The sequence below is a fragment of the Stegodyphus dumicola genome, chromosome 8, assembly GCF_044657685.1.
Source record: "Stegodyphus dumicola isolate Sdum_Otavi_A_Nest chromosome 8, ASM4465768v1".
NCBI classification, from domain to species: domain Eukaryota; kingdom Metazoa; phylum Arthropoda; class Arachnida; order Araneae; family Eresidae; genus Stegodyphus; species Stegodyphus dumicola.
In genome coordinates, this window is record NC_140775.1 from 54,622,484 (window position 1) to 54,646,474 (window position 23,991).

Here is a 23,991-nt window from a genome sequence, read left to right on the forward strand (position 1 = left end):
AAATTATATAAATGCAATTTTCAAAACTTTGTAGTTTGGTGTAATTTGAGTCGTAGAATCAAAACATGGAAAAAAAATTATGTTATTTCAGAAAAAGTCTGATTTTGTGTCAAAATACTTATATTGGAACAATGCGATATATAAATCTAATAGATATCCTAAGTCGCGCTTTCGAGACATGAAAAACACAAGTAGAATTTCGTCAATCGGCCCAGTAGAACGGGGGATATAGAATTGTCTCTTTTTTTTTTTTTTTTGCACAGTGCACCTTCCTTCTCTTTCAATAATATGGTTTAGCCATGCTGGTGTATCCAGAGCAATATTTCTGGTAATGAAATTAATATGATGGATTCCACCATCTCTCAGTGAACACCTGATTGGCAAATGCTTGAAAAATTTCATTTGGGAGGTTGGAATTACAAGTATTATTTGAAAATGAAACCTCTATGAAATTATTAAAAATGCTGAAAAAGATCATTTTTAATTTTCTGTGTTCGTTATCTGCACATATAATACATACAAGATGATTTGAAATCCCCTGCATACACCAGCAAATCATATTAATAATGTAGTATATCTGTATTTGTAATTTTGAAGCACTAGAAGTAAACAAATAAGGAGAAATGAAGGACTGCATGGAAGGTATTACAGTTTTATTATTATTTTATATATTGATAACATTGCAGTATGGCCTACACATAATAAGATCATACATAGAGTTCTTTACACTAGCAGCACATATCTTTCAACATGGATTAGTGACACATGCAGTCTGCTGTGGATGCATCCAACTGCCTCAGCATTTCTTGAGATGAGATCCTCCATTAATCGATCAAAACTCATCAACTGATTATGATGGCTAAGGAATGCATCACCCACTTAATTCATCATATTTGTAGCACCTCTGGATAGCATTTCTAGCATATGTTGCCTCACAAATCTGAAACTATAATTGAATCCTGTTTTTGATTAGTAATTTTTCTTTAAATTTTTATACACTTATATGAATTTTATTTAATTTTTATTTGCCATCTTGAATGCAGTTTTTATAGCATTTTTCATACATAAATGTTTTTGAAGTCATCTGCTTTGGCTTATTTTCCATATGTGAGGGATTCAAAACCTGTGTTATATACAGAGCAAGTGAAATAAAACTTTTTAGCAGAAAAAAATTATGTCATAGAATTATAATTCATGCTGTTACTGTTTTAACAACAGGTACATGTCAAAAAACAATTTTTAAAGAACTGAAAAAAAAAATAAGATGAGGGGGAATAATTGCTTATACTTCTCATTGTTCTGTAGCAAAATTTTAATTATGTGCTAATGTATTTAAATTAATTGTGTATTAAGGTTTTTAATTTCAAATGAAGTTGTTTGCACTAGTGTAGAACTTATTTTGTCAATTAAAAGCTTAGTCGCTATTTTTCAGTTCTTAGTTTTTCACAGCAGGAAGTTTTCTCTAGGTATCCATTTTGGAGGTAAAAATGCAGAGTTAGTGTTCAGTAGTCAGTGTTAGGATGCCACTGTTCTTTATTTTCACTGGTGTGCTGTTTGGAACGGGAAAGTTTCAGTTTGCAAAATAAGCTGTTGTTGTGACTTATTTCACTTGTCTGATAGTAACATCAGAAGAAGCCCACGAAATTCATCATGCCAAGGAGTGCAAAATTGCGCCTGTCATTGGCAAGAGTCTTGCGCACCATACAAGTGATGGTACAACTTTGTTCAGTTCCGCCCTTAATTTTGATGGAGAGCACCCCAAGGGGCCAGTCCCCTTTACCAACCTCTCAAGAGGACTTTCAGCTTGCCACATATTTAGAGTGTACCCATGCCACACAGGCACTATATATTTACATCTATACCTTATCTAGGATTCAAACCCTGGCCGTTCGGTACGGAAGTCAGCATCCCTAACAACTATCCTGGTTGGGTGGCTGAAAAGTACGTTGTTCTTTTTTCGAAGGAAAATGCGACAAGTTTTTCTTAGCTGTTAATTAAAGATGGGAAATGAACTTTCCTGCTTCGAAAGATAAATAGGTTTGGTGACTCATTGATGAAAGTCAAGATAACAGGCTTGTTGACAGCAGTGTTTTTCGGGATTGGTTTGGAAAGAAATAAGTTCTGTAAGTAGTGGTCAGAACATAATTTTATCATCCAACTTTTTAATTTTTTGGAGGCTGGAGAATTGAGATTTCCTTGAATGAGAATATTAAAATTAATTAATTGAAGTTAATTTCCCTTATTAAAATTATTATTATTATTATCGTTATTACTCCCTTTATTAAAATTTGTAAAATCATAAAAGGATGCTTCATGTTCTTTAGTATAAATCTGGAGAAATAATTCTGAAATTAGATCTGGATTGGATAGGTGGTTTTATTAAAAGTAGAACAGTGTGGTATGCCAAAAAGCGAGAGCTATTTCATTTATTCTTAATGGAAAAGTGATTGGTTAGAGAAGTGAGAAAAAAAGTCCTCAGGAAGTAACTCTCAATAATGACAATAGAAAGGCCTATTTGGGGGTAGGGTGACATGATTTATCATGTGGAAGAAGACAAGCAAGAAGTGATAAAATTAGCACTAAAATTAAATGTATTGCATTCTTTTAAAATGTCAAGAAGAAAAGGCAGTAAATTCATTTAAAGAGAAGTGATCAGTGCAACCACACTCCTTTTAACCCTTTGCAGCGTACTATACGATAACGTTGGAATTTCAACAAAAAAAAGTTGTATGCAGTCTATTTAGTACTAGGTAAAATTTTGTAAAAATTGCACTTACCGTTTTAATTCTGTGGGTGTTCCATGAGGTGGAACACTGCGCCGACAGAGCTTTTAAAAGTGCGACTAAACAAGCATTGCAGTGAAGCATGAAAATGAGTAGTAGCGTTTGTATAAGAATGAAAAAACTCTGTATTATGGCTGTATACATGGTTTCTAGGATATACACAATATTCTTGAATATATACAGATAAATGAGATAGATATCTATATACACAAGTCCTATATACAAAAATATTTACAAATTTTCCTATTTCTTAGCTTCGTGAAATTGTTCAAAGCAAGTCACACCTTCTTGATGGAAGCACAAACCAACTACAATTAATATTAACAATAAAGAAAAATAAGCCTATAATATATACATACACGAAAAATATCTACACAATTATTGAAAATAAACAGGAATGAGACTAAAAAGTGACAGCAAAAAATTCGCGCAGTTCTAAGAAAAGATGAGTCAAGCTACTAATAAAATTCCTGCCTAAAATCTACTCCCAAAAAATTAGAGATGCCAATATTAGGGCTTTCATAACACAAAACACACCTCACCCCTCAATACTGCTTTGTTTGAATTCATCCCCCCCAAAAAAAAACAACGGAAATAGGAAACTTAAACAACGGATGTTCTCTCCCAAACACAGATGTTCTGATTCGTAACAGCATGAGATCGCTAAAGGCGCAGTGTTCCTGCTAATGGAACACCCGGTTTCATTCAATGATTCTGCGTATGGTTTTTGTATGAAAGATTAAAAAAAATATAGAACAAATAATTTGGAGTACAGCCAGCAAAATTATGCCTAATTTTTTTTCCAAATAAAATTTTTATAGCATTAAAAAAATAGAGAAAATTACTTGAAAAAAAGTGAATTTTAATAACATATAATAAATGAAAATTCTGTGTCTCCTTGTGATATGCTGCTATCTACTGTTTAAAAAGAAAAGTTCAAAGTATATTATAAAGGCATTTTTATCTATTTACGGTTGAATTTAAAGGTTTTAGATGCAATTCAATTTGGGTGTTCCATGTAGTGGAACACTGAGCCGCAAAGGGTTAAATTAAGCTTACACTAGCTGTTCTCATGACAGAAATTTAGCTGACTCTCTTAAAATATTGCTGCCTCTGTGCTTGCAGCCAACATCTCTCGTACCAACAAAAACTTTTAAAGTATCTATTATCAACCTACAGAACCTTAAATGGTGGGGCAAATGCATCTTTACCGAATATAATATAAAACAATGAAACATTTGGGGATATTCTTCAGAGAACAACCTTGACGCCAAACAAGGGAGAAACAGCTTAATATGGTAAGCTATGGTTGTCATCAGATTATGTACTTCCCCTAGGGAGCCATCCATGATACTTTTCCCCTGCTTATAGATTTTTCACAATAGCATATCAGGTACATATTTGTAAAATATCGTTGCGCTTGCTGTTTCCTTGTTAATGCAGTTTAGCAAAGAGACTTAAATTAAAAATAGCACATAATTGAATAAAATGTAATTCCAGGTATAATTATTGATAATTTAAGTAAAAATATATGTCCTGCACCTGTAAATATTTAATGCTTTGATTTATTTTCCGTGTTCATTTATTTGGTCATGCTTCCCTGTACTTATCGATGTTCAAAAATGGTTTATTATCATTTTAGCATATGTTTATGTGCATTGCAAGTAATCAGTTAACGTTTTCTTGTATGTTCTCATTGATACCTAAATTTCTGTACTTATACAGTGTAAATGCTTTGCAAACACGTGCTTCATACATTACATACACATGTGTGAGAGGGAAAATCATAATAAACATAAGCACATCATGGTACTACTAAACATTAAACAGTTTTCTCCCCCTCTTCAGCGACTAAAATATTTGAATTGTGATATTAAAGTAACAAGCTTTCCAAGAAATGTATATCATTATGAACAGGATTATTAAGCTCGTATAGCGAATTTCTCGTATCTAAAAATAAACGTCCTCGCTAAAAATAATGGAAATCCAGTTAATCCATTCCACACCCCCAAACATATCAGCATAAAAATCAATTTTTCTAATATATCCATTGGTAACTAATAATATAACCATTAGTTTACCTTTATGATATCTTCCGACACCGAATCTCCTTTTAACTGCTTCTCGTTAATCTACAACAACAGTTTCTCAACATCTTCTAGGCATTTTGGACGGTGCTTGGAAGTAACAGTAACTCCTTTGGCCACATTAAGTTTCTTAATTTCTTCCTTCTTCTTCAGAATAGTGCAGATCATCGATATCGAACAGCCGTAAGTCTTTGTCAATTCCGTCACTCTTACACCACGCTTATGTTTATGATTTCTTTTTTAATTTCAACAGCCATAGCTTCCTTCTTTATCTTTGCAGCACTATCTGAGGCATCTATTCCATCACTCTTATGACTTCTTTCTTAACTTCAATGACCAGGGCTTTTTTATTTTCCTTTACAGCACTATCCGAGACAACAATCTTCTTGGGAAGCATCACAAAATAATTATTTTCACGTTAAATGTAATAAACAATTGATTCACAAGCGCACAAACACGTAGATCAAAGAACACTGAGTGATCTGACGAGGTTATTCCCCGAATTGAGCCGGATCGGGAAATAATGCCATGCAAAACCAACAGCCTGACTCATTGCTCATATTTAGAGACAAATTTTTCACTCATACTTTCCTCATATAAAGAGGTGCTTGTATCTCGAGGTTCCCCTGTATGTCAAAATGCTAACTTTATAATGCTCTAATATTATTACTCAATAAATACAATATCATTTCGTACACCATTTACATACACTTTAAATGATGTAAGAAACAAAAAAACAAGTTAATATCTTACCCATGTTAATTCCTAAAAGCAAATTGCCTTGCAAATAATATAATGGTATGAAATGCATGCATATAATTTCACATACCGTATTTGACGGCATATAAGACGCACCCTTATTTAGAAGGCCACACACATGTAGATGTACAAAAAGTTATGTGTGTCTAGACCTTTATCCGGACTAAAAATAGCATTCAGTATTGAAAGTTAACCTGTGTCCTTCATGTATAAGACGCAGGTAACTTTTCTGAGACCAAATTTAGGAAAAAAAGTGCATCTTATATGCCGTCAAATACGGTATTTCTTTTCAGCCATATGTGTAGGTTGCTTTTATTGCTAATAAGCATTTGTATTTAGTACAATTCTGTACAAGTTTATGAATATAATTGCTAGGAATCACAAATAACTCGCAGTAATACAGTATTGTGATTAACACTATCTTATATAATTTATATTTAGATTCATTAATATATATATACAATATATATTTTGTAGATGCATACTTAAGTACTACCATGCATCTCTTATTTTCACCTGGTTCTTCCAGCATGCCTACATATCAACATCCATAACTAATATTTGGTATGAACTTGATATCTATACCAGTATGGACTATATTCTGTAACCTTAGAAATAACTCTCAAAGTTGCAGTTTATCCAGATTTTTTTCTTGAAATGAGCCTTCACTAAAATAATTTCCTCCTTTTCATTTGAGATAATTCAAATCACTTTTTATCCATTAACTACTAGCAGTAACTGGAAATGAGAAAAGTATATAAAGGGACTGGAATCTTATCAAAGATGTTATTATAGCTCTGAAGAAAGGGGAAAAAAGAGGAAATTTTGACTTCAGATGCTTGTTTTTACACACAGTATACTTACAAATGATGTATCATGTATATTTATCTTACAAACAAAAGTACTTAATTAAATGCCAATTTAAATATTTGTATGTACCTCTGATACTATATGCATTTATATTTAGAGATGCATTCATAATTCTGTATATATATATACATGCACTTATCCAATAGTTATTTTGTTACAATTAGTGCCTACTAGTAGGACCAATAAATTTTATAATTAATACTCAAAGTATTGATAAATTTATGATTAACTTGTCAATTTAAATATAAAACACATTCTGATACAAGTATTTTGCACTAAGGTAATTTATCTGGTAGACATTGCCCAGTATAGGTAGCTGTTTAGTGTTACACTCTGTATCAGTTAAGTACTAATGAAATATGGAATTAACAACGAGTTACTTCTATTTGTATGGTTAGTTTTATCTTCCATATAACAATAAATACTGTTGTAAATACTCATACCTACATAAAATACTTTGGGTACTACTCCGTTTTGTTTAAAAATATTGTAGCGAAATTGTATGCACAAAAGCGCCAAATATAGCAAACACACCCATTTAACAGCGTGCCAAATCTAACAAACGCACCCAATTTAACAACACGCCAAATTTAGCGTACGGGCTGATTTCAAATTGTGTAAGTTTAGATAGTTCTATATTTCTTAAGACGCCATTGAAATACTTGTTTAATTTTTAAATCCTTTTTTCCTATGGATTTAACAATTTGGGAATTGTCCATGACGAAAAGTTTGCAATAGAATTTTTTCAATGGAAAGGCATCATTCGTTATAGAAAATTATGTTTGAACAACTAACGAGATAAAATTATGCTTTAGCGATAACTTGGTAGCTAATTAGTGATGCAGGAATCCATTTAGTTATGTTTAGCCATTTTTTTATATAAATTATAATAATGATTTGAAATAGTTTACTCTTATGCTTCCATTCAGTTATGTTTAACCTTTCTTATATAAATTATAATAATAAAAAGTATTACATGAAATTAATCTGTCATCTAAATTAAAACAATCTTAGATCGCTATTTACTATTATCCAGAATTATTTTTGACAGCACTGGCATCAACAATAATTTGGCGATTTTTACGGTCCTAAAAATGGAATAGTACCATATTTTGTTTGTCTGTGATGAGATAACATGTTCTGTTCTGCACCATGTGTGTAGACATGCTTATATGCATTATTTTAAGCATTAAAGACACAAATGTTTCTCCAGAAAAGCCTACTGCATACATATTATTTGCAGTGACTGATGTATGATTATTAAACTCTATGATTACTTATGAAATACAGCAGACAAAATATTTAAACAAACGCATCTTGGTGCAATTTGGTGTTCTTTTTAATTAGATGAAAAGGTAAAAGTTACTTATTGGTTTTAAGGTGGTGGTTTTCATACTTTTTTTTTTTTTTTTTGGAAAGAGTCCCAAATTAACATTTCTCATAAATTGCCGAATAACACATGAATATATATATACTTCAGCGATTGAAAACACAGATTTTTATTATTAAATAAGGATTATGTGATACATTAAAAGAATAAAAGATTTACATTTGTCTCCAAATTTTTCACCACTATTCTGCTCCTGAGGCTTACAGCGATCTATTTTTCCTTAGAAAGACATCAGAGGGTGCAACACAGGCTATCTACCAAACTCATTTCGTCATTGTTTCTTTTAGAGAATTTCTGACAAAATTCTGTACTTTTACATTTATGCTTCATGTACAAAGTATTAAAAATAAATAATTAATTAAATTTAAAGCTATTTCATGAAAATTTAATTTTTAACTTGTATCAAATGGGACTAGCAAAACTGATTCCATAACCTACTTTTTATATACATATTAGTTAATATTTGATTTTGATCAAAATAATCTTTTCACATATGTAAAAGGCATTTAAAATATGGAATTTTAAACTTTCATATTACAAATTTTAGAATGTTTATATTTAAATACTTTAAATTCAATACATTCATTTCTTCAGCTAAGACTGTAAATAATGATAAAAAGCATTTATAGCTATAATTAAAAAAAAAAAAAAGATTCATTAAATAAAACAGACTAACGCAGATGGAATGTCACTGCAATCAATCCCATGCAATAAAATTTAAATGATCTGGCAAAGTTATATTCTGTTGATATAATGTTGCTAGAACAAAATTCTTATTTCTGTTAAGAGTCTTGTTTTGCATACATTTACTGAGCATATTTTTTATATTGAATGTGTGGTAGATTCTTTCCTACTCTACAGCTGCATTATTAAGAAATATTTCACCATGCTCTCTCAATGAATTAAAAAAAAAATTTAGGTTCCTATTTCTCATAATAACGATTTGCACAAACACTTCCAAACCAAGCAAGAATCGTAAGATAAAGATGAGATTCTATTTACATACATAGTTTAATGTGCATAGAAAGAAAGTGTGTGCCCTTATTTTTCTTCAACCACTGGTTAAAAAAAAATAGAATATTTCTAAAAGACCCATTTAGTAAGTTAATGTTTCTTACAATTATATTATTTTCCAAATGTCTTTTTGGTAATATTCAGTTTTGAGGGCCGTAAAAAATCGCCAAACTATTGTTGATGAAAGTGCTGCCAAAAATAATTGCGGCAACCCTAAAGAAAGAAAGTATAATAGTAAATAACCAAGATTGATGTTTTAATTTAGATGAAAGGTTAATTTCATATAATATGTTTTTATTATTATAATTTAAATAAAAAAGGTTAAACATGACTCAATGGAAGCATAAGAGTAAATAACTATTTCAGATCATTATTATAATTTATATAAAAATTGCTAAACATAACTGAATGGATGCCTTCATCGCTATTTCGCTACCGAATTATTGCTAAAGCATAATTTCATCTCGTTGGTTGTTCAAACATAATTTTCTATAATGAATGATGCCTTTTCTTTGAAAAAATTCTCGGTAAAGTGCAGAATCGCCCACTTATTTGTTTGCCGCTTTTTACAAGGGTAAAAATAATAGGATTTTTGTCAATTTTCTTTTAGTTTTAAGTGAAAATACGTCGATGTGTACATAGAAAGTCAAGGGTGTGTGTGCACAGTGCCATTTTTGTGCAATTCTGGGATTTTTTTTTTTTTTTTTAAGTGAAAATAGGTCGATGTGCACATGGATACAGAGTATGTGCAATTCTTAAAAACGCATCAAGCAGTGGGTGATTCTGCACTTTACCCAAAATTCTACTGCAGACTTTTCGTCATGGGCAATTCCCAAATTGCTAAATCCATAGGATATCAAAAAGGATTTAAAAATTAAAACTAGCATTTCAATGGCATCTTAAAAAATATAGAACTATATAAACTTACGCAATCTGAAATTAGCACGCTGTTAAATGGGCGCATTTGCTACATTTGGCGCTTTTGCGCGTACATTTTCGCTCCAAATTTTTTATGGTCCTCAAAACGGAATAGTACCATCTTTTTTTATATTTATGCACATGGGACTTTTCTTCGTGAATATATGCAAAAATTGATTGAAGCTTATTGAAGCAGAAAAACATATTTTCATGTCTGATCACACAACTATAATTAAATTTTGTCTTAACATAAAAACAGACAAGACATTGCACTTACAAGTTACAGCATACAAATGGTGATACAATATTTAACCATTCTTCAGAATTTCATAACAAGAATTTGAAGGTGGTACCATTATAGTCAGTAGATTCTACAGGAACCAGATGTCAAAACTGAACACTTAGGCAATGAATAGGGACTTACAAGTATAAAAATATCTCAAATATTCGCATGGTGCCATGATCCAGAAAAAAGGTACTTACGTATGCAATGAGCAATGTACGCTTGCAATGAGCTTAGCACAATTTGTTGATTTTCACAGAAGAAAAGCTAAAGGTTACTTATCAGGTGCAAGATAGTGATTTTTGTGCATTTCTTTTTGTAAGATTCCCAAATTATCGATATTTATTGCAAGTTGGTAAACATTATCAAGATATCAAAAGAAAATATACTTGAAAATACAAATTTGGGCATATCAAATTTGAATTATTAAATAAGGATTATGTGATAAATTAAATAAAATAAAACACTTATATTCTTCTTCAAATCTTCATGTAATTTTTTTGCAAAATTCGGTTGATCTTTACAATATGGTAACTGGTAGTTTGGCGACATTTTGGAGGCGATAAAGGTTACTACCTGGCACTTTGGTAATAATGTGAGCAGTACTCAGTTCCGATTACGCATTATTTTGTGCGAGGGAAATGAGAGATCATGGGATATGTCATGTGATATTAATGGACGAATTACGGTTCTTTAATCAGAAAAGGGGGGAAATCGGGAAAAAATCTGGAAATTTTGTATTTGGCTTTATTCTGTGTTGTGTGAAACAGTGTTCGTGAATTTTTGGATCCTATGGCCGTAACTAAAGTGAATTCGAAATGGGTATTTATGTATGTATTAATTTAATGTATGTGCTCATTTATATTTTAAGTAGTGTTTTTGAATTTAATTATATTTTAATTAAATGATAGTTATTTTGTGAATTTTATGTTTGTAGGAATTTGGTATACGTTTTAGTTGAAGTAAACGTGCATGGAAATAATTTAAATATCTGACAATAAGTATTTGTAATGGTTGCAGTATGAATTCGTTGGTGACGTGCATAATGTAATAGATGATTTAGAGGTAAAAGGTTTTGGATATTTTATTTATTTTATATGTGGAAATGTTCATTACTTTTTCGCGATCAGGTAATTTCATATATGTTCTTTTTACCGGGTTTAAAGATTGAGAAAATTGTCATGTATTTTCGTGAAATTTTTCTAATTTATGAGAAAAAAGCAGTGTACATGGATATAGTGAAGGGTGTGCGCAATGCCATTTTTGTGCAATTCTGGGATGTTTTTTTAAGTAAAAATAAGTCGGCGTGTACATGGTTTAGTGATATTTTAATTAAATGATAGTTATTTTGTGAATTTTATGTTTGTAGGAATTTGGTATACGTTTAAGTTGAAGTAAACATGCATGGAAATCATTTAAATATTTGATACTAAGTATTTGTAATGCTTGCGGTACGAATTCGTTGGTGACGTGTATAATGTAATAGATGATTTAGAGGTAAAAGTTTTTGGATATTTTATTTATTTTATATGTGGAAATATTTATATTTGGAAAGGGTAAATACTTTTTTGCGACCAGGTAATTTCATATATATTCTTTTTACCGGATTTAAAGATTGAGAAAATTGTCATGTATTTTCGTGAAATTTTTCTAATTTATGAGAAAAAAGCAGTGTACATGGATATAGTGAAGAGTGTGCGCAATGCCATTTTTGTGCAATTCTGGGATTTTTTTTAAGTAAAAATAAGTTGGCGTGTACATGGTTTATGTGTATGTGTTATTTTGAAAAACGCGTAAGGAGTATGGTATTGTGCACTTTTTCCCAATTTTGCAGTGAATATTTGTCATGATTAAGCAGTTTTGTTAGACAAAATTTCTAGCATAAGTGTAATTCGGCTAGTAGATTGTTGAAAGAAGTGTTCAGTAGATAAAAAGAAAAGAAACATGTCTTTACTTCGTGAAGACAAAATGGCGGCGGGGAAAAAAATAGAGGGTTGCTGTAGGAGAGTTGGTCGCCAAATTTTCGCTGAAAAAACGCCAAGTTACCATAATGTAAAGATCAACTTTGATCTACACAATGATCTGTTTTCGCTTAAGAAAAACACCAGAGATTATCTGAGAATTGCGTTTGTGCAATACTCACCTATCAAGGAAATGCATTTCCTTGTTGCACCATTTACAAAATTTTCAGCAAAATTCTGTGTTCTTACAGAAATTTTACCACAGTATTTTCCATTTCTCATAAATTCCACAAGGACATATTTTAAAACTAAATTTAAGAGAAGGAATATCATGATTTTTTATAAAAACTATTGTACCTTGGGCTACAGCAAAAAAGAATGCATACAAAATGGCAGTGTTACTTTTTTGGAAGATTATTCTGACCATGGTTGCTGGAAGAATCATTATGCGCATAGTTGCCAAAGTTTGGCATATTCTGAAAATATGGTAACTTCTGCTAAGGTGGCTGCATTAATATATAAGCATCAGAAAAAAAAACCTTACTTCCAAAAAAAAAAAATTTAATTTCCTTCAAAGACACTACAACCCACATACTGGCTGCATTGTGGCAACAACAACATACTCCATGTAGGATATTAAACACAATAAGCTTTGCAAAATGTAAATTCTAAACATTCTCAACATTAAAAAGGTAGTTACAAAAGATAACGAGGAAGAGAGAAACAGTATTAAAGATATCAGAAAACGATATATTTCACATCTTTGTACTTTTTATAGGAACACAGTCAAAAAAGGATTACAGTCATGTGAAAGAAATTTCCATACAAATGAAAATGTTTCCAAACTTTCCAACAATTAACATAACATTACCTCCATAGCAGGAATGCGATATCCATAAAATTTCCTCACTCAAAATAGTATAATCAATCTCTAACTTTTCATTTTTCAAATATGCTGTTTTAAAACTTTCCTTACTAGTTAAATACTAAGAGTAAGAAAATGTTTTAAATCAGAAAAACTTTTAAATGACTTATCTCATGAAGTTTTTCTCCTGTAGAAACAAATTAATGATTTATTAAGAATCGAGATAAAATGACAAGTTAGGCAAACTTCACACAAAGACATTTCTTTATAGTGTAGACAAGTCATTACTGCACAGGTAAGTAAAGGTTCTTATTAATCTAACTTTTCCAAACAACACTAGTCTTCTGTTAAACTTCTATTCTGCACACATGCTTCTTTCAATTTTTCTATCATTCGAGTAACTTGTGGAAGTATATGCTTTTCTAAATTAGATTTTTGAGTAAATGACTCATTACACATCTCGCACACGTTTCTCTTCTGTGTGATTAAGTATATGGTTATTTAAATAACTTTTTAGAGTAAATAATTTATTACATACATCATATACACGAGGTTTCTCTCCAGTGTGAAGAAGTATATGGTTGTTTAAATTGCGTTTGGAAACAAATGACTTCTTACATATCTCACAGACATAAGGTTTCTCTTCTGTGTGTTCAAGCATATGCCCATTTAAATGACTCTTTCGAACATATGACTTGTTACATACCTCACACACATGAGGTTTCTTTCCAGTGTGAATAAGCATATGGCGTTTTAAACCACCTTTTTGAGTAAATGACTTGTTACAAACCTCACACAAATGAGGTTTCTTTCCTGTATGAATAAGCATATGGTTTTTTAAATAACATTTTAGAGAAAATGATTTATTACATACCTCACACACATGAAGTTTCTCTCCTGTGTGATTAAGCATATGGTCATTTAAATGAATCTTTCAAACAAATGACTCATTACATACTTTACACACATGAGGTTTCTCTCTGGTGTGAATGAGTATATGATCTTTTAAACTATGTTTGTGAGCAAATGATGCCTTGCATATCTCGCACACATGAGGTTTCTCTTTTGTGTGATTAAGCATATGGTCCTTTAAATGACTCTTTCTAGCAGATGACTTGTTACATACCTCGCACACGAGGTTTTTCTCCTGCGTGATTACGCATATGCTCATTTAAATAACTTTTTATATTAAATGACTTAGTACATATCTCACACAGATATGGTTTCTTTGTGTGAATAAGAATATGTACATTTAAACGACTCTTTTGAACAAATGACATTATATACCTCACACACATGAGGTTTCTCTCCTGTGTGATTAAGCATATGTTCATTTAAATGACCCTTTTGAAAAAATGACTTGTTACATACTTCACACATATGAGATTTCTCTCCAGAGTGAATAAGCGTATGGCTTTTTAAATGACTTTTTTGAATAAATGACTTGTTACATACCTCACACACATGAGGTTTCTTTCCTGTGTGAATAAGCATATGCCTTTTTAAACAACTTTTTAGAGTAAATGATTTATTACATACCACACACACATGAAGTTTCTCTCCAGTGTGACGAAGCATATGGTTTTTAAAATGACTTTTTTGAGTAAATGATTTATTGCATACCTCGCACATATGAGGTTTCTCACCAGTGTGAATAAACATATGACTTTTTAATTTTTTTTTTTTTTTTTTTTGAGTAAATGACTTGTTACGTACCTCAGACACATGAGGTTTCTTTCCTGTGTGAATAACCATATGCCTTTTTTAATGACTTTATTAGAGTAAATGATTTATTACATACTGCACACACATGAAGTTTCTTTTCTGTGTGAATAAGCATAAGGCTTTTTAAACGACTTTTTAGAGTAAATGATTTATTACATATAACTCACACACATGAAATTTCTTTTCTGTGTGAATAAGCAAATGGCTTTTTGAGTAAAGATTTATTACATACCTCACACACAAGTTTTCTCTCCTGTGTAAATACGTATATGGTTGTTTAAACAACTCTTTCAAGAAAACAACTTGTCACATACCTCACACATAAGATTTCTCTCCTGTATGAATAAAAATAACGTTTAAATGACCATCCTGATTAAGCGCCTTGTTATGTAATTCACATACTTTTTCTTTCCTGAATGAATAAACATATGCACAAGTTTCTTTCCTGAATGAATAAACATATGCATGTTTAAAATGCTCTTTCGTCCAAATCATCTTACATGAGTTCTTTTCCTGTATGTACATGCAGATGTTTTTCTAAAAAAACCATACTGTCTAAATGACTTAAACATACCTCCCACACAAGGTTTCTTTCCTGTGTCAGTACATATATGATTGCTCTTTAGTCTAAACGACTTGTTCTACACAGCATACATGAGGCTTCTCCCTTATGTGAATAAGCATATGGACTTTGAAACTAGAGTTATCAGCAAATTAATTATTACATACCTCACCTAACTATTACATCACATCCTTCATTAAGAAGCAAATGCGGGTTTAATTCATGCTTTTGTGTAAATCACTTTTACCTACCTCACATATTTGAGATTATTCTGCTGGGTGTGTAGGCATGAGCTGTTTTAAGAAGTTTCATTTTCCGCATGACATTTTTCAATGCAGGTTGTAATCAAATACATTGGAAAAACTGAAAAGTCATTTTGGATATAATCACGAATCTATCACATATTCCTGGAATTTTGGGAGATGTTATGATTTTAAGGCCAAACCTGGAATGCTCAGAAGTATTTGGTGCAAGCACATGTGATATAAAACCCTAATACATATTGTACAAATGGCACATCTAGAGCGATATACGCATGGCATGATTTTCAAGAACACATTTCATGAAAAATAAGATTGTTTTATTTCGCACTAACATGATTTCACATCGTAGCACTCACGAAGCTTAGTTTGTTCATTTACTGCTTCAAATTACATATAAAGGAGATGAAACCATTTTAAAACTACAACATGTTGCTAGGAAATATTCACGGCAAGAAGAAACAGGAGCCGTTACGATATTTTCTATGTTGTAGAAAGACTTACCTTCTCCGCCAACTTATTTGCCATCAGCTTTCGGCCTCACATCCATTTCAGTCGGCGAGTTGTTCACGCATTTATCTTAACGACATTTTACAAACCTCACACACAAAAGCGCCATGATATTCTTCTTCTGATAAGAACCGATGTAACGATGTAAAAAATGCTTCGTGTTCTCAAACAGCGTTAAACATGAGATAAGAACAAGGAAATTAGAATGGACCTCCATGGTCAGGAACAATACATATTCTTTGACTTTGATGCTCCATGCATACGCTTTGTGACTATGCACGCGGCCAAGGTTTTTGAAACTTGCAATCTTGCTTTTAAGCAAGAAGAAAGGAGATGAAGCTTTTTTTCTATTGTATTGATCTCACTGAGTATAATCCGTGATTGATCTTTGTGCGCGGATAACAAACCTAAAAACTAAAGCGCTGTTGCCAAAAATTAAAGCTAAAGGAAAAATATATTTATGGATCCCAGCGAAAATTGGCTTTTGTTTTGGCGCCATTCCTGTTTACATGCAACGCCCTCCCAAATAAAATGGTGTCCAAAACATAGTGCAATAAAAATGAAATGTCGCCCATATCCTTACAGCAACCAAGTTGTCGAAACAAGGCTGTTCTCCGGAGAATATCCAGTTAACCGAAAGTCGCTGTATAAGGAATTTTCAATGGACAAGGACATTCTAACCTTCTTGCATTAGGAATATCCTCGTACATCTGCTGAACCACCAAACATAATAATTGCAGATGCCTTAAAATTTCCATGACCAACAACAGAGCTTATTTGCATTTTGCAGCTGAAATCTGATGATGAAATATTGTTCATTTGAATTACACTCCCCTTCCACTACCTCGAAACAAATATTACTGGAGCAAAACCTTCGCTACTTTTGAACAATGCGCTTGGCCCTAAAATTTATTCTGGTAACCTTAAGTTGCTACAGCGATTTCGAAAGGCATCATGATCTGGAGACAGAAATCAGGCCCAGTACAGAATGATGTTTCACAAAGAAGATTGTCAATGCCATTTTTTTAACCTTAGAAGTTTTCAGTGCTTTTTATATATTACAAAAAATTTACAAAACTTAATTTTTAAGGCGTTATGCATTTACATCTATCAGCATCAATTTGATTCATATAAAAAATAATGACAAACATAAAATATATTATTACGCATTTGAATATTTACTAGTTTAAGGACGTGGTAATCCCAATTATTTTAGTCAACATTAAATGGAAAACTTTGCTGTCATCAGTGTGGTTTTCTTGCTTACCCTATGTCTTTTGCTTCTTACTGTATAGGATCTGCATGCTTTCCTTATGTAATGTAATGAGTGAGATTTCCTTAAAAATTACTCCACAAATATATCACTCCTTCAGGCAAATAGCCCATGCATGCTTTGCTTTAATAAATTAACAGACTACCCTAATTTTTTTCGTTTTTCATAATTAAATAAGTGCATTATCTAAGTAGCAGTTTTACTTCATTATTGTTGTGCTTTTATTAATAAGCACTTCGTGTTGCATAAGACTAAACGCAAAAAATTTCTTTCAAATCCCTAAACTTTGCAGATGTGCATCTTATAAAATAATTATGCATACAAAAATAGGGTGACTTTTGGGTAAACGTTTGCAGCAATCAAACGCTGACTGCATAAAAAGATGTTCTTCGTTAAAAATTGCTTATTTCAAGGCCTCATTTGTTTATACCCTATGTGATTAATATTTACACATTTCAAAATTGGCAACACGTCAAATTCGCATTAAAAACAAACAATGGAAAATTTCGCGGAAAGTCTGGGAAGGAATTTACGATTGCTTTAAATTTTAGCTTTCCAGTCTTTTACAAACAAAATTAAACCCAGGATAAATATTGAAAATTTTTGCTTTTCCTTATTGGTTTGCGTACTTCTTAAAGGTGATTAAAAATAATCATGAAAACATATTGTGTATACAGTAAAATGGTATATGTTAGTTCTTGCAGGCTATCTCCATCCATTTAAGTATCACAATTATGGATGACTAGATTTATTACCTGTTGTCGGCATTTTGTACGTAGCATCCCACGGAGTTTCTACAACAGTTTTATGTTATTCATATGTTATGGGAAATAATTCAAAGTGGATTTTTAAGTGTTAATAAGAGGAAGAGACAGCACGAAAAAGTATATCGTAGTGTAAGAAAAGGTGTTTATGTTAATCGGAAATCTTCAACCGCACAAAATAAAGGTAAAAGTTTACATTTGGGTGCCCTTGGTTTTTTTTTTTTTTTTTTTTTTTTTGGCGATTCTTCTTTTACGCCAAGATCGGCGCCAGGTAAGCACAACTTCAAGATGATCGCTACACAAAACCAAACTAAGAAGTCAAAGAATTGCACAAACTCGGTGTCGATGACATCGACCTATTTTCACTTAAAAAAAAAATCAGAGAATTGCACAAACTAGGCATTGGGCGGGTAAAGTGCAGAATCGCCCACTTATTTGTTTAGCGCTATTTATAAGAGTAAGAAGAATTGGATTTTTGTCAATTTTCTTTGACTTTTTAAAAGAAAATAAGTCCATGTGTACATGGATAAAATGCGCAATGCGATTTTAGTGCGATTCGGGGAATTTTTTTTGGTAAAAGTTTACGGAAGCACTTCCGCAGAGAACCTGGTAAATATAAACATTGCTAACTTTGGCGATAATAGTTAAAACCTGGTAACCCATCGTATTTATCTTCTTATTCGCTTTTTCAAAGTTTGCAACCATTCCTTTTGCGTGGTGCCCCTTGTTTTGGGGGGATTCTTTTTTGACGGCAAGATCGGGGGCCATGAAGGCTCAATTTCAAGATTTGCTGCTACACAAAACCAAAATAAGAAGTAAAAAAATTGTACAAACTCTGTGTCCATGTACACATCAGTCTGTTTTCACATAAAACAACATCCTAGAATTTCACAAACATTGCGCACTGCCTTAAATTCGTCCGTGTGCATATCAATCTATTTTCATTTAAATAAAATCAGAAAACAAAGTTAAAACTAACGTGGTAACCAGAAGTGAAGTTTTATTGCCAAAATTTAAAAAATAAATGTCGCTAATCAAAGCGCACCAAATTCTACACTTACATAATAATTATAGCCGTTTTTTAAGTGAAATAGGTCGATGTGTACGTGGATACCGAATTTGTGCAATTCTTAAAAACGTGCGCAGTAGTGGGGGGATTCTGCACTTTGCCCCATTCTGCACACTGCCTTAACTTTGTTCATGTACACATCGATCTATTTTCACTAAAAAAAAAAAAAAAAAAAATTCAGGAAGCTAAAACAATCATTGTAACCAGGAATAGAGTATCATCGCCAAAATTGAACAAAATTTGTCGCTAACTGGAAGGGCACCCAATTCAACACTAGAGCTAAAATAAATTTGGAAACTTAAAAAAGTTATTTGTACCTTATAAAATATATGTCAGCCTAGAACAGGTTATAATGTTAATTATGTTATAATGTTATACAGTCAAAAGTCGTTAATCCGGACTCGTCGGGACTTCGGCGATTCCGGATTATCGATTTTTCCGGATTATAGATCATCAGTTTAAATCTCGTAAGATGGCATGCAGAAATTCTAAAATTAAAAGTATGAAACTGTAATTTATGAAATAAAGAACAATTATGATCTAAAGGGTATCAAAATTTGCAAAAAGAAAAAGCTTAATATTTATTTGTTTACTTTATTAAACATTTGTTTCAATGTAAGTTGTTTAAGTTTTGCTTCGTTTCATGTGATAATACTTTCTCTTTAATTCTATTAAACAGACATAATTTCTTGTTCAGTTACAAAGTTCCGCTGTTCAAGTCCTCTAATTGCTGTCTCGAGAATACTGACTAATTTGTCAATCGTAATTTTAGTTTTCAATAACCTCTGTCACTTTCTTCGCTATCGGAAGCGAATTATAATGACGAGGAACTTGTTTTAAATCATATCAAAGACGGAGCATATCGAGATGAAATACTACATTTGATAAGGAATTATAAGCCAAATAAAATAAAAACATCTGCCCTGAAGATAAGGATAGTGTTGACAGATCAACTTCCAATTCATTACGCGCACGCCGCGGCGTTCCCCCCGCCGAGCAGCGTGAAATTGATAAACAGATTTCGGATTTCAGAACATACTTTCGCTTTAGATCCTTTACATATTAACAAATATATATCGGAAATTCTATTTGATATAATCGAAAGTTTAAACTTACTTTTATAAAATTGCTCTTACAGTCTGCAAAAAATAATAAGCCGGATCCAATTCGAAAATTAAGGAACAACGCAATCATCAACATTAACTGAAATAGATAATTATTTAGCTTATACATCCATTATACATAAAACGCGCACGCGAAAACGTATTCTGCACTTGCGCACACTCATATGCGCAGTCGTAAAAGGTCTTACGCGCACGCGTAAACGCCTATGCGCATGTGTCAACGCGGCGCATGCGCAGAAAGTTCTTAGTTTTGAGGTCCGGATTATAGATCATTCTGAATTATGGGTGTCCGAATTAACGACTTTTGACTGTATATGTTAACATGTTGTAATAATATAACATTATATATAACACATAATGTTATAATTAATATAAATTAATAATTATTATATATAATTAATACTATGTTAGTTCTTGCAGACTTGCATTAATTATTATTGTATGTAATTAATTATATAAAATATTATTATAATATATAATTTTTATAATAAAAAAGCATGTATTATCATAAAATAACATGTGTTATAATGTATGGTTATAATGCTATATATCTTGAATAATTCTGGTGGTGAAATAAGACATTTTTACCCCCAGAGGGTTCTGGAATTGATGGGGGAGTAGGTAGCACTGTGGTAATTTATTTTCATAGAGTTGAGATAGACAAGGTGGGAATTAAACCAATGAATTCAGTTTATCAAGCAGAACTATACTCATTGACAGAAGCTTTGAATTGGAATAATAAAAAATTAACAGTTCGATATTTTATAAATATCTATACTGATGCCCTATCTGTGCTACAGGCACTCTCCCAACCAGATTATAAAAATCAACATTAATAAAATAAAAGACTTGTTTAAAAAGGCTGAAAGATATTGTTAAATTACACTGGGTGAAAGCACACAGTGGAATTGTTGGAAACGGAAGGATGAACACCTTTACTAAAATGGAGGCACTTGTGGATGGGACCGATAACTTTGGCATCCAATATAATGTGTTATAATGTTATAACTATTCAAGAAAAAAAGACCATTGCTGAAATGGAAAACTGAGTCTATACAGAATGGAATTTTTGCTGAGAGTTGTCTAATAAGAAAAGAGTAATAAAAAAAATATAAAGTTAAACAAGAAGATAAATATTATAAAAAATGTTGATATAAATCAGATACTGACTAATCTTGGGTGTTTCCCAATTTCATTCCATCTACAGAATAATGATATATGCTTAATATGTGATAAGTTTGGGGATGCCAGGCACTTCTTAGATGAATGTATGCTTACCCGGCGTGCAAGAGAGAAATATAGAAAGAGTTTTAAGGAAGATTTTAAAAGGACCTATTCAAATTTGAAAGATTTTGCAGAGACAATAATGAGGGTTATAAATACGAACAAAGATAGAATTGGAATTTGACACTGAGACTCAGATTTTGGACTTTATATGTTTTTTCTTACATATATATATATATATATATATTTTTCTGGCCAGTCCCACATTTTTTATCATATGGCTGGCTTGTGCTGGCTAAGAGGATCGGGGCTATGCCCTTATTATGATTATCTTGAATAATTCGTAAGTTATAACATATGTGCTTGCCGAGAACCAACAGTAAAGGTAATATATGTTGAAATACAGCCATTTGTATAAATAAATCTTTAATCTTGACCATGTAAACACAACTTTTCTTTTGTGTTGGAAACTGTATTTCATTATCTGTATTGTGATGTGATGGAAAACATGAGTTTTATGTTTTCCATGTTTTGAAATTGTACATGATGCTATGTAATATAGGTATTAATTTTTCAGTTTTGCCTTATTCTTTGAGGATAAGGCTAAAATACCGGAATCCCTTACCATGATACATTCGAGAGAATAAGTGCTTCATAAATATGCTGTATGGTCTATGATATACTGTTACCACTTTGTTTTGCAGCATATAATTTATTAGTTAAATTGTACTATATTTATTTTTCAGAATATCATATATTTTTGGTAGGAAAAAATTAATTTTTATGCTTTATGTTCCAATTGTTACTTCAACGTTATTGAAGCTATCAATTAGGATGGAATATTACTGAAAATGAGCAATTTTTTTTATACATTTTTATGTAAAAAATCAGTGAACTATGATACATTTTTATGTGAAAAATCAGTCAGAACTATGAATGCTGATCTTACACAGCATAATTTGTTGGTTTCTTTGTGTTTATGTCACATTCTTTAAGCAAACAGTGTTTTGTTTTCATTATAATAGGCAGTGTTTCAAAATTTGCAATCATCATGCAGAGCAAATATTGTCAATTGTTCTTTTGAAGCCTTAGCCCCCCATGAATTTTTCATTATTATTATTATTTTGGTAACACACTGAAAAGGAAACAGCTTTCATCCAGATTGTGAATGAGAATTTACATTAATTAATTTTTTTAATCTGTTCTGTCACCAACTGAGAATTTATATCTACTTGGCTGATCTTTGGAATATGGTAACTGGTAGTTTGGCGACATTTTGGAGGCGATAAAGGTTACTACCTAGGACTTTGGTAATAATGTGAGAAGTACTCAGTTCCGATTACGCATTATTTTGTGTGAGGGAAATGAGAGATCATGAGATATGTCATGTGACATTAATGGACGAATTACAGTTCTTTAATCGGAAAAGGCGCTAAATCTGGAAAAAATCTGTAAATTTTGTATTTAGCTTTATTCTGTGTTGTGTGAAACAGTGTTGGTTAATTTTTGGATCCCATGGCCCTAACTAAAGTGAATTCGAAATGGATATTTAGTGGGATTGAAAGGGGTAGTAATAAGTGTTTTTTTAGGTTGTGTGAGATAGAAGTAAAGATGTTTTATTAAGTTATTTATTTTACCTGGTACCTTGCTGTGAACTATAAGTATGATTTTAAAGATCCTGAAACAGGCGCACATACGCTTGCTTTTTATTTAGCGGAGGAAATAAGAAAAGTTTATCGGCCTCGTAATCAAGATTCTGAAGAAGATTAGGTAAGTTAGTATTTTTAATTATTTGAGGATATTATTTTTATGCATTGTCTAAATGTAAGGAGTAAATAAAGTAATATGGTATTATTGGAAAATTGTTATTAGCAATGATTTAGTTTAAAGTAATTAGGATTGTAAGCTAATTTTTATTACTTTAATGTATGTGCTTATTTATATTTTAAGTAGTGTTTTTGAATTTAATTATATTTTAATTAAATGATAGTTATTTTGTGAATTATATGTTTGTAGGACTTTGGTATACGTTTCAGTGGAAGTAAACGTGCATGGAAATAATTTAAATATTTGACACTAAGTATTTGTAACCATTTGTAATATTTGAGGTATGAATTCGTTGGTGACGTTTATAATGTAATAGATAATTTAGAGGTAAAGGTTTTTGGATATTTTATTTATTTTATATGTGGAAATGTTCATCTTTGGAAAGGGTATATACTTTTTCGTGATCAGGTAATTTCATATATGTTCTTTTTACCGGATTTAAAGATTCACAAAATTTTCATGCATTTTCCTGAAATGTTTCTAATTTATGAGAAAAAAGCAGTCTACATGGATATAGTGAAGAGTGTACGCAATGCCATTTTTGTGAAATTTTGGGATGCTTTTTTAAGTAAAAATAAGTCGACGTGTACATGGTTTAGTGATATTTTAATTAAATGATAGTTATTTTGTGAATTTTATGTTTGTAGGAATTTGGTATACGTTTCAGTTGAAGTAAACGTGCATGGAAATAATTTAAATATTTGACACTAAGTATTTGTAACC

General features: G+C 31.5%; 1 long non-coding RNA gene across 1 annotated transcript; it reads right to left on the reverse strand.

Moving 5' to 3' along the window:
* Window positions 1-638: 638 nt before the first annotated feature.
* On the reverse strand, window positions 639-16,965 carry LOC146995852 (uncharacterized). Its single transcript, XR_015042571.1, has 2 exons — window positions 15,982-16,965; window positions 639-946 (listed from the first exon to the last, which is right to left on the reverse strand). It is a non-coding gene; the product is annotated as an uncharacterized LOC146995852 (long non-coding RNA).
* Between the last annotated feature and the right edge of the window lie 7,026 nt (window positions 16,966-23,991).